Source organism: Mesocricetus auratus, unplaced genomic scaffold (genome assembly GCF_017639785.1).
Source record: "Mesocricetus auratus isolate SY011 unplaced genomic scaffold, BCM_Maur_2.0 Super-Scaffold_6730, whole genome shotgun sequence".
Classification (NCBI taxonomy): Eukaryota; Metazoa; Chordata; class Mammalia; order Rodentia; family Cricetidae; genus Mesocricetus; species Mesocricetus auratus.
In genome coordinates this window covers 74,805,244-74,818,176 of record NW_024429184.1, presented here as the reverse complement: position 1 = coordinate 74,818,176, position 12,933 = coordinate 74,805,244, and the positions used below count along the sequence as shown (strand labels likewise).

At 41.8% G+C, this 12,933-nt stretch overlaps 1 pseudogene; it reads left to right on the top strand.

Moving 5' to 3' along the window:
• Positions 1-1,182: 1,182 nt before the first annotated feature.
• Positions 1,183-2,055, top strand: LOC101823613 (annotated as a pseudogene).
• Positions 2,056-12,933: the final 10,878 nt, after the last annotated feature.

Genomic DNA, 12,933 nt, shown 5'->3' with positions numbered 1-12,933 from the left:
CAGCTATTTCTGAGTCATTTCTGCTCCTCTGAGTAATACCACTCATCCTTATTCCTGTAAGTAACCACAATAAAATCCATTGGTTTACTAAGTTGGATTCTGGTGGTATCATTACTTTGGTCTGTTGTTGGTTCCCTATCTGTGGTGAGAAGACATTTGTTCACATTTCCCCATAAACATTATCACACAACCAATCAACACTGGATCTCATTTCACCATGTTTTTCAGTTTTGCCACTTCAATACTAATATTTTGTAACCTGTACTTAAAAAAACAAAAAAACCTTGAAACCTGGACTGCCCCTGTGGTCAGTCTCAGCTTTATTTTATTTTATTCCAGGGTATAGGGCTGCCTCATGTCTGACCTAATTACTGGGTCATGTGGTGGTAGCCTTGGTGTGGTAGTGAGGAGGGTATCTGTCCATAAACACTCAGTAGTGACCATGTTATTGAAGAAACTGAGCAAAACATGGTGGTGCACGATTACTACCCTGCAGTCAGGAGGCTGGGGAGTACCATGTTTGGCAGGCTAGCCTGGGCTACACATGAAACCTTTCTCAAATGATGATGCTGGTGATGGCTGGAGAGATGGCTCAGGGGTTGGAAAGGACTGGAGTTTGGTTCCCAGCACCCAAGTTGTACAGCTCACAAACTCCAGATCATGGGGATGGGGGTGGGTTGGGCTGACAGCCTCTGGCCTCTTCAGGGATCTGAACTCAGTCAAGAGCATGTACTCATAAACAAACATGTATTCTTAATTAAAAATAAAATATTTTGCCGGGCGGTGGTGGCTCACGCCTTTAATCCCAGCACTCGGGAGGCAGAGGCAGGCGGATCTCTGTGCATTCGAGGCCAGGCGGGACCGATAGCCTCCGAAACAATACAGAGAAACCCTGTCTCATAAAAACCAAAAAAAAAAAATCTTTTATAAAGAAAAAGAAACCACAGTATAAAAACAAACACAAAAAAATAAGCTAAACTTGTTTGTGCGTGCCTTTAATCGCAGCGCTTTAAAGACTAGGTACAGGAAGAGGAGGGCTTCAAGGCTAGCCTGGGCTACACAGCCCAGGGTTCAAGGTTCGAGGCTGTAAGAGACCCTGTCTCAAAGACAAGAAAAGGTAACAACAAAGTCAATTGAGGATTTGGAGGCCACCGAGGTGGGAACTGTAGTCACTTGTGGTCAATGGGAGTCAGAGTCCCTGTCTGGTCTGTCCCAGAGGAGAGTGTAAGTCGCTGGAGCCCCCAATGTGCGCTGGGCTGGCTGCAGGCTCAACTGGAAGAGACTGAGCAGGAGGCCGAGGTGAGGGGTAGAGGCAGTTAGGCTCAGGTGCACAGGGAGGGAGGCCTATCCTGTGGGGTTGTCGTTACCTCGGACACCCAGAAGCGTCTCTGAGAAGGCTGCCTACAGAACTTTCCAGAACGGCAGCATGTGACGTCCTAGGGAAAGGATGTCTACAACGAAGGGCACTGAGTAGTAAGGCCCGGCTTCTCTGGGCTGGGCTGGGAGCAGACACTGAGTTGAAGGGCATGGGAGGGCCCTTTCTCGTGGAGAGAGAGGAAGTCTACCCTGTCTGGGTGAGCCAGAGGCTGGCTGGTCACCGTGGGGGAGGACGGTGCCAGTCTCTGACCAGATTGCCTCCCCCCAACTTTCCCTTTCCCTCCTGGACACTGCCAGGTCCAAATGGAGCAGCTGCTTCTGGGGAAACAGAGCCTGGAGGCCTTCTTGCCAGCCTTCCAGAGGGGCCGCGCCCTGGCCCACCTGAAGCAGACCCAGGCTGAGAAACTCCAGGAAGTGGTGAGGAACGCTCTGCTCAGCCGGCCCCCACTACTGATGCTGCTGTGGCCACTGCCAAGGATCCCCTCCCCTGAGCCCTCCCCTGCTGCTTCTGTGCTACCCACTGGGGCCTCCTGGGGACCATCTCCAGCCTTACCCCTGAGCCTGCCCCCTTTGGACTGCTGCCCAGTGCCCCCACTGAAGGGCTCTCTTGGGTGCCCCTTTGGCCCAGCCCCTCTGCTGAGCCCTGGACCCTCTCAGCCTGACCCCCCTCATCGATAGTAGCCAGGGTTCAGATTCCCAGTGGGAGGTCCAGACAAACTTCATAACCTGTACTTTAAAAGTTTTGGTAAAAATAGATTTTGTATATTATTATTATTATTATTATTATTATTGTTATTATTATTTGAGACAGGGTTCACTATGTAACTCTGGTGGTCTGGAATTTTCTTTATGGAATAGACTAGGCTCAAATGCACAGAGATCTGTCTGCCACTGACTTCTTAGTGCTAGGATTGAATGAGAATACCACTATAACTGCCTATATTATTGCATATGTTCAAACTATTATCATTCAGTAATAGCTTTCAATTTTCGATTCCTTTGTGCAGTACCCTTTGTCATTCTTATGTTCCAGTTCCCTTTACTAGCTTCTTCTTAGAATTCTTACAAATCTCCTCATGTGCTTGTGTTTTGAGACTCATGTTAGAATGAGGCAAGTTCTTCATGACAAGCTATTTGTCGAATGCTTGTAAAAGTGGAAGTTAGGCGCTTGCTCCAGGCTGGTGTTGTTTTGTTTTTACACTGATATGCACGCTCTCTCTGGGTGTTTTTATATGTTTTCCTCCATGGACAGTGGGCATAGACAACGATGTATTGAACTGTTTTAAATTTGAAGAAGATGTTGATGATGCGTGTGCATGCACGTGTATGTGTCTGCTCACACGTGCATCACTGCAGAGATATGAGGACAACTGGGATTTCAGGTATCATGTGCAAGTCATCAGGTTTGTGAGGCAAACCCTCTACCAAGTGAGTCATCCCAGCAGCCCACTGCTGTGAACTTTCCTCTTGTTCCTTCACGTCAGGCCAGGCAGGTAGATGATTCTTCCACATATGCTTCACCTGTAGGACTCTTCATGCAGCCCTATCTTTTCCTTTTCTCAAAGCTGAAACATGTTCAGAATACTATGTTCCCACTTTTACAAGTGAAGTATTTTAGGCCCTGTTTCCATCACTCCGCTGAGCACGTGGAAGCATGCACCAGAGTATTAGTTTATGGAGCCTGAAGGATTTAGAAGATGGTACCCAGGAACAAAAGGAGATGACGATAAGGTTTTTGAGGTTGTTTTGGTTTAGTTTTCGTATATGAGTTTCTATTCGGCCACTGAGATAGCACAAATAGGAAAGTCCAGGTGGTAAAGCAAGAAAAATATTTTTTTTCTGATCCCAGTGAGAATCACAGAAATGCTACAGCTAGAGAGGATCTGAAAAATCACCGGGCCAAATGGGCTCTCAGTGACAATACTCAGCAGGAAATGGCACCAAAGAACAAGAGATGGGAGTACATGAAGTTGAAAACCCTCTGCACAGCAAAAATAAATAAATAAATAAATAAATAAGTAAATAAAATAACCAAAGCACTGGCAACTACCAAAAACACAAAAGTATAATAGTCAGATGGAAGCCGGGCAGTGGTGGTGCATGCCTTTAATCCCAGCACTCGGGAGGCAGAGGCAGGCGGATCTCTGTGAGTTCGAGGCTGGGCTGGACCGATAGTCTCCAAAACAATACAGAGAAACCCTGTCTCGAAAAACCAAAAAAAAAACAAAAACAAAAACAAAACAAAACAAAAAAACAAATAGTCAGATGGAAGAAAATCTTTGCAGTTATACTTCAAACGTGGGAGACAATGTTCAAAACTTACCAAGAACTGCACAAACTAAATACCAAAATAAAATCCTTACAAATGAGGGTATACAAAGGATGCCCTTTTGCTGCTCCCTTTGACTATCAGATTGAAAGACTGGACCCCAAGAAAAGTCTGGCAACCTGGGAACAGCCATAAGAGGAACTTGTCTCCATGAAAAAGGTTTACAACTTGTCAGACAACCTTGCAGGACAGACTGTAGCTGGGACAGGGATCGACATGGGACCATACTTTGTCCAGACTTATTTCCATGTATTTTGTCTTCTACTTAAAACTTACTTTTTCATTGGGATATTAAAGATAGACTTGGCAGTGGAGAAGTGGCAGGTTTCACTGGAACACTCTAGGCAGGCATGTCAGTTGAGAAGTCACTATCCCCAAATGCTCCAATTTGAAATGCAGAAGCCAAACGGGAAGACTAAAGGCTGTATCTTAAGTACAGACTTTAGTCCCTGCATTTTCTTTCAGAATTGTCTCAAATTACATCTTATGTTAAAGATAATTCCTCTATGCAAAGAGGTAATTTTATACAAGGTGTCTGAAAACACTTAGTAAATAGAGTTTCAAATTAGTCAATGACCTTGACTCAACACAGAAGTTTAGAGATAAGGACAGGTGAGAAATTAGGGTAAATGCAGAATTCAAGGGCTATGGCACAGAAATACCAGAATATTAGAGAGGTTTTGACTGGAGCCGTTTCAGGGGCATGCCCTTGTCCCTGAACTTATGAACTTCATACACCCTTACCTTGTTTCTAATCCTCCTCTATAGTCATTCAATGTTTTAATAACTTCAAAGCCAGCTAAGACGTATGGCTTTTTTAGTCACCAAATTTATAGGTATTTAAAAACAATCATTTAATAGTAGTCATAAAGTGGATAAATAGATTTTTGTTTTTGTGTAGTTTGGGAAGAGCCATTAGTAAGTATATTTCCTGTGAAAAAGACCTCAAGTTTTATATATCAAATTGACTTTCTGAGCAACTTCTGCAGATATTCATTATTAGTCAGTTGGTGATTTGTGGTCTACAATCAGTGCTCGTGCATACACACACACACACACACACACACACACACAGAGTAAAAGACAATTCACTGAACAAAAGTAATTCCTTTTACAGTCAAGCATTCTAGCTACCCAATTCCCCCAATGAAGCTCTCATCTTAGAAGGCCTGTTATTATCCCAGCTACTAAACTATATATAGAAGCCCACATTTTCATCAGGTTGAAAAAATGTCTGCTGCTTCAGGGAATAGATTTCCAATAGTATGTATGGTAACAGTTTGGATGTTTTTAATTTCAAAATATTTAAATCTTTCTGCTGCATTATTTTTTAAATAAAAGTATATTTACTCTCTGAAGGTCTTCACAAGTGGCTACAGCTCCCATTTTCCATTCCTGATATTCCACTAGATGAGTTCAAATTTGCTGCAGTTCACATTTATTTCCCTAGTTTGTTTACAAAGGAAAATGTGGTTGGCATTTAAACTTTTCAAAACTTTCCTTGAAAATCTGCTTTTTTTTATGAGAACTGAGGGGGCTTTTCCACGTATGAAGCTAAATCCTGAGTCTTTATCTCCACAAATGTCTGCAATAGCTGGATTCATGTAGAGCCCTGTAGGAAATTGGGAAGCATTTCAATTGTCTCATGATTCTGTGCACAGCCTTCTTTATCATGGAACCACCTTGAGGTTCTGAAGATGCAGCCATCATTTAGGAAAGAAAGTAAGGCTAGCAACTGTTTGTTCATTGGTCAAACCAAACTTTTTTTCCCTTTCCTAGATTTTTTTAAATTTAAATTAGAAACGATCTTATTTTACATATCAATCCCAGTTCCCTCTTCCTCCCATCCTCCATGCCCCCCAACCAACCCCCATTCTATCTCCTTCTGCTACCCAGGGAGGGTGAGGTCTTACATAGGGGAATCACCAAGTCTGTCACATCATTTGGGACAGGGCCTAGGCCCTCCCCTGCATTTGTAGATTAAGAGAGTATTCCTCCATAGGGAACAGACTCCCAAACCCCATTTGCACACTAGGGATAAACACTGTTCCACTACCAGAAGCCCCATAGACTGCCCAGGCCTCGTAACTGACACCCATTTTCAGGGGACCTGGTTCAGGCCTATGCTGGTTTCTCAGCTGTCAGTTCGGGCACTATGATTGCCTCTTGTTCAGGTCAGCTGTTTCTGTGGGTTTCCTCAACCTGGTCTTGACCCCTTTGCTCATCAGTCTCATCAGTCCTCCCTCTCTACAATTGGATTCCAGGAGTTTGGCTCATGCTTAGCTGTGGGTCAAACCAAACTTTAAAAATTGTTGATATTGGGGCTTGAGAGAAGACTTATTGGTTGAGAGCACATATTACTCTTGAAGAGGACCCAAATTCCCAGCATTTACCAGGTCACTCACAATCTCCTGAAATTCCAGCTCCAGGGCACTGACACTTCTAGGCTCAAAGTATACTGTACTCATATGTGTGTATGCATATACACACACATACACACACACACACACAATGAAAAAATTTTTAAATTTCCAATCTTTTCTTTTTTTAGGAGACAGGGTTTCTCTGTATTGTTTTGGAGGCTATCGGTCCAGCCTGGCCTCGAACTCACAAAGATCCGCCTGCCTCTGCCTCCCGAGTACTGGGATTAAAGGTGTAAATACAACAAAAGAAGAGAGATGTGAGTATACTTCATTGTTCCTAAGGTGTTTGAGAAAAGAACATTTACATAAATTCAAAGCTATGGATAAGACTAAGATGTAACTACACTGAAAATGCAACAGGATCTTGTATTTGTAAGCAAAGACAGTACATGATAAATGAAAAAAGAAAAAGAACAATCCATGGTGTTAACATGAAGCCCACTGAAGATAAATTGCCTCTGAATGGTTAAAGGAATAATTTTGGTAGAGGGTGCATGGTTCTTTATTGTAGGATGATATTGCTGCTTCTGTACAAAGAAATAGAAATGTTCTAAAGAATTCACTCCATTCTCAACAATGGCTACATAAACTCTAGATTTCAAGCAGAACAATGTCTTTTTTTAAAGGGCACTGACCGGCCAATATTAATTGATATATATATTTATAATTGAAAAGCAAAATTCTGAGCTGAAGAATATTTTACAGTAATACTTTTCAGTTGAAAAATAGAGGGATTAGCCCGGCGTTGGTGGCGTACGCCTTTAATCCCAGCACTCGGGAGGCAGAGGCAGGCGGATCTCTGTGAGTTCGAGACCAGCCTGGTCTACAGAGTGAGTTCCAGGACAGCCTCCAAAGCCACAGAGAAACCCCGTCTCGAAAAACCAAAAAAAGAAAAAAGAAAAAGAAAAATAGAGGGATTTATATATATGCTCTATGGAAAATGCTTTTTTTCTAAGAACCCCATTTGCCACCCACATGAGTGTAACAAAAATAAATAAGTGACCCAGATACTGATATTTGGGTTCAAATATCAAGCTGAATATCAGAAAAGCAGAGCAGCTGGCCACTAGCTTCTTTTCTCTATCTCAGAGTGAATGGCTGGCCCTGTCTCCATGAACTCCCACAAAGCTTCAGACTGTAATCTGTCCTCAGTGTGGCTGAAGAATGAATGCCTATGTGAGACCTTGCTTCTGTCTGATATACTTTCCTAATTTTGGGATTAAAGGTATGACCTATAATTCTCTTTTAGACTGATCCACTCTTGTGGAGATCTGGGTGGCCTTGGACTCAGAGATCCATCTATCTTTTAATCCTGAGTCCTAGGATTAAAGGTATGTACCACCATCTCCTAGCTTCGGGCTGCTGGGATTAAAGGTGTGTGCGTTCTGTGGCTTGTGGCTGACTTTGCTTTCTGGATCCTCAGGCAAGCTTTAATAAGTCATAAATAATATATCACTACACGTGAATAAGAATAGTACTGTGCTGCAACCTATGAGAGGGAAGTGAATACCTTCATGAGTATTTTCCTAATATGCCACTTAGCTCTTTTTGTCACCTAATGTGTCCCAAAGAACAGGGAAGGTAACCACACAGACAAGAAGGTCCCTCAGGCTGAGAACAGGAGCTTCTGCTCCATACCCTGACAAGCACTGTTACTATTCCTCCATGAATGTTGTTCTTCAAGTCAAGTAGAGCTTTCAGTAAGCCCTGACTCTGCACATGTGGCGGGAATTTTTTCTGTGCCTTTATCAACCACACCTGACCGACAGAAGTCACATCACCTCCTTTGGGACTTTATGTGTCCCTTGACCTTAGCTAGAGATAGTTCTCATCAGCATTCCAGTGAAGTCCACTGAGGAGATGTATCCTAAAATGCCTGCACTGGGTGGCTTTGTGTGTCAACTTGAAACAAGCTAGAGTCATCAGAGGAAGGAGCCTCAGCTGAGGAAATGCCTCCTTGAGATACAGTTGTAAGACATTTTCTCATTTAATGATCAATGGAGGAGAGCTGAGTCCGTGGTAGGTGGTACTATCCCTGTTGCTGGCCCTGGGTTCTATAAGAGGTGGGTTGATTCAGTCATGGAAGCAAGCCAGGAAGCAGCTCCCCTCCTCAGTTTCTGCATCAAGTCCTGCCTCCAGGATCCTGACCTGTTAAATTTCTTGTCCTGACTCCCTTCAGTGATGAACAGCAATGCTGAAGTGTAAGTCAAATAAACCCTTTCCTTCCCAGCTTGATTTTTGGTTATGGTATTTTGCCACTGCAATAGTAACCTTAGCTAAGACAGTGCCTCAAGGAAAACCTATGCCACAGTTCTCCAAAACTATTTTGTAATGATGCACATTTTCCCTATTAACTGTGCTGACATTTGTACTAATATTGTAAGAAAGAAAACCTGGTACACAAAGTCTCTAGCATCTTATCATAAATCAGGAAAATGGCAATTAGTTCTCTACCACAGACTCTAAAAGTTTAATGCTAATATCACATAAAAATCCTTAGTGCAAAGAAAAATCACTCCGTTCAGACTCTGAAGTACATCTTTTAATTTATTGTGAATCAAGGAATAAATGTAAGGCACACTAACTGAACACTGAAACTCTACAGAGACCCGCAAAGAAAGGCATCAATAATAATTTGTGTTGCAAGATAAACAAGCTACTTATGTTCCTGTGCACAGTTTTTGCTTGAGACAATGACTGCCAAAGAAACCTAAAGTATTTAGACTTGAGTATCCGTCAAACATTTCCTTAGAAATGAACTGAGTAGGCCTGTCTCTTCAAAGAAAGGCACAATTCAATGTTTATCACAAATGACAAAATATGAACTTTCAAATGAGCATCAGTAATTTGAAACACTTATAAAAACCAGTATAAACATGAAAGCTTCACAACAAAGGTTTTTAACATAATGTGTGGTATTAAGAAGCAACTTTTATATTATAAAATAAAATACATCAATATTTGGAATATTTGTGTTATGCAATGAACCAGTATCTTGCCAATGTCTTATGCATGATATTACCATATTGTCCCAGGCTGTTTTCCCACTGCTGTAACAGAATACATGAAATAATAGTTTATAGAAGTCAGGGGTATTTTTTTCAGAGAATTCTAACTGCTCCTGCTAACTTGGGTGTTACTTAAGAGAATTAAGCTTGAGAGAAAATGAGATACAAAGATGGTCTGTTTGTAGGTATATTACAATTTGGGTATGGCAGGAACAACCCCCAAGGTAACCCAAGAAACATTTAAAGTACAGGATAAGAATAAGAGCTGTGAAAGAAACACCAGTGTGTCTGCGAGCATCTTCTTCTCAGCGTGGATGGAAAATGTAAGCACCTGATGAATTCTGACTCTGAGGTACCTACATCCTTCCTACCCACCTCCTAGGAAAAAGGAAATGCTAAGAAGACACATTTCAGAAATGGTGAAAATGTAAAGTATAGGGTGAAATTTGGTGCTCCACCATTAGCCAAGTGGCATATTAGAGGCACATACAGATGAGGTAATAAAAGGGCAGTTTAGTGCACCGCTAACCACACCCACTTTAGACATGACTAAAGACGTACAGGGACGTAGGTGATGAACTACATCACTAGCCAGGCCCACTTTTGGGCATGGCTAGGGGTGTGTTTGGAGGAAGGTATAAAAGACTGTTAGCAGAACATCTCTCCCTCTTTCCAGCTTCCAGTTCGGCGGTGGAAAAATACTCGGCTCATCTGGGTTGATTGTTTTTCTCATTGTGAGTAATTTCTACAATAAGTACTTACTTATACTTTCAGTATGTGTGCCGTTTATCGTTGCAGCACCAGTAAAGGATCATATGTTTGCATCTATGCTACACCTTCACTGGTAAAGAATGCTGCTGTGTACATCAAGTCACACTTCTCATGTTTGTCTTTTTCTTCACTTCAAACACCTGTGATTGTTTAGCAGTTCAAATATTCTGCTCCCTGAAAAGTCACCTTTTCACCACTGCTCACAATTTTCCTTTCAGGCTTTAGCTACTCTGGAGAATGGCAGGTAAGAAGACCAGCATTTTCTTTATCAGCTTTCTATCATTGAAGTGAAGGACTCATCTCTCTTGCAGACTCCAAGTGAGCAGAAAAGCAATAGTCCTAAATATCTTCCCACATACCCGTTCTAGTCGACAGTTATGATCCTAAAACAAAAGCTTGCAGAATAAATGATGGAATAGGCACTTGGCCATCTAAGACTGTCCTGAAGCACTATTTCTTGGGTTCAATGTAGATTGTGTTTGTTAAATTTGGTAGTGCATATTCACAAATTGTATACATTTTTCAGGCTAATGGTTTTATATTTGGCTGGATTTATTGGCTAAGCAGAATGCAGAGTCACAGAGAAGCTATAAAAATGATTTGCCTGAGGAACTGTCTGTTTAAAATTCTATCAGTGCAGCTCCATGCTTGACATGAGTCAGAATGACTCTCACAGTTTCTGGTCATGCACTCATAAGGCATGAATAATGACTGCTAGGTTCTTAATCTGCTGCTGCATCATCTCTGGTTTGCAGAGATTGCAGCTTGGGGATCACAGAGAAAGGATGGCTGACTCTTGATTGACTTTGTTCATAGATGGAACACTTGGGTGAACTGAGTTGTGGTATCTAAGGATGCCCTGATGGCAAACATGCTTTTGAATACATAATTCATAGTGTGAATTCCTATCATGCAGTAGACAAGTTTCCTATGAGTCCTTATTAGAAAGTGGATGCATTTGTAGGGTTTTTTCATTTTTATTTACTATTCTCTCTCCTTCCCACTTTGCTCCCTCTATTCTTCCTCTTTCTGCTCCTGCCCCCTATTTCCCCCCTCTCTCTCTCATCCTTGTTTCCTCTTTCTCTCTCCCCTCCCCCCTCCCCCGTGTATCTTAGTTACTATCAGGGTTAGAGTTATATTGTTTTGATGGAACAACACGACCAAAAGCAAGTTGGGGCAGGAGTATTTGGTTTATGCTTCCACATCATAGTTCATCATCCCATCATCAAAAGAGGTCAGGACAAGAACTCATACAGTGCAGGAACTTGGAGGCAGGAGCTGATGAAGAAGCCATGGAGAAGTGCTGCTTACTGACTTGTTGTTCAGCTTGCCTTCTTATAGAACCTACAACTATCAGTACAGATGAAGCCACACACATAGGGATGGACCCTCCCACATGGATCACTACTTAAGAAAGTCCCATACAGGTTTGATCTTATGGAGGCAGCTTCTCTAGTGAGGCTCCCACCTCTCTAATGACTTTAGCTTCTGTCAAGTTGAGATAACATTAGCCAGCACAGTATGTTCACATGGGTACATACATTTATGCAGAGGCTGGGACTGGTATCAGCTGTTTCTCTCAATCACTTTTCTGCCTTTTATTTGAGCTAGGGACTCTAGTTGAATCTGGAGCATATTGATTTTATTTAGCTGCGTAACTATCAAGCCCTGTCTCTGCCTTCCTGGCAATGGATTACAGGTATGCACTGCCATGCCTAGTTTCTTACATGGCTTCTGGGTATATACCACGTAAGAGAAAAATATTCTGGTGCCACAACTCTAGAGAAAGCACAATCAGCAATTAAATGCCAAGCATGGGATAAATAAATTTCCCAGGGAAGAGGCCCCATTTGTTAGCTAATGCCAAGTGGTCAGCTCTGAAGTCATATTCATGTAAGTATTATGGGCTTTATGGTTTATGGGTTGTATTTATATATTTAGGAACACACACACAACAATTAAAGAAAAGGAGATCATAAACTTTAAAGAGAGAAATTGTGGTCCATGGGAGAGGTTGGGAGGAGGAAAAGGAAGGGGAAATTATGTAAATATATTTTACTTAAAAATAAAATTATTTTAAAAAATAAAAACAATAGATGCTTTTACAGTGCTGTTTTTAGAAGTGGTATCATTGCTTACTGAAAATATGCAAAAATGGATAACTTCTCTGTTATAGGCCACTGCTCTCTGAGTGTGACCGTCATTCCCAACATCATCAGTGTAGCCATGAGTACTTGTAGAAGACTATCAAGAAGATCAGGGCTGTTAATCTTCCCTCATAAGATGGGGATGGAGAGGACCCACAGTACCTCAAAAGGGGTTCCCACCACTCCTGCTACATCTTGCTCCCAGTTATTTATGCCTCTGCCCAAACTGCACATGGTCTCATGATCTCAGAAGGTGTTATGGTACCTAGAATGTGAAATAGTAGACAAAGGGAAAAGTCCACTTCCACGGCTATAGAGCTGTCATTATTTCGCAATAAAGTTTTTCTTTGGTGTAGCTGTTTGGGTGTCACCCATGTTCCTGTTAATAATCACTCTCCCATATTCTATAAGTAAGTACAATAAGCTCCCTGTTTTACTGATGTTAAGATGGACTTTTGTGGTCTTATAATTTGGTCTGTTTTGATGCTCTTTTTGGTATGACCATCTCTTTAGAAAAGAGTTCACACACATTCCCTAAAGGAAATGCTCAAACAGAGATGAATAACTTTTTAGAGTAAGTAATACTTGAAGTCATTACTTAATTTCTCATCATTCCAGACACAGAAATTTGCAAACTTCCTGTTCAAAATAGTCTACTCTTTCTTCTTGTCAGTCATTTACCAGCCCTGTGATCTGCTAACTACTGAAAGCCTCCTTCCAGCTCTCATATTGCAAGATTGTTTCTGTTTGTCTCATCTATTTGCCAAAGACCCCATCTTTTCTCAGATTTCCTCCCCGCTGTTTTGCTACAAAAGCTATTTAATCTTCTCTCCATATTCCTCACAGAAGAATATCTCTCACAATAGTTCAAAGGAGTT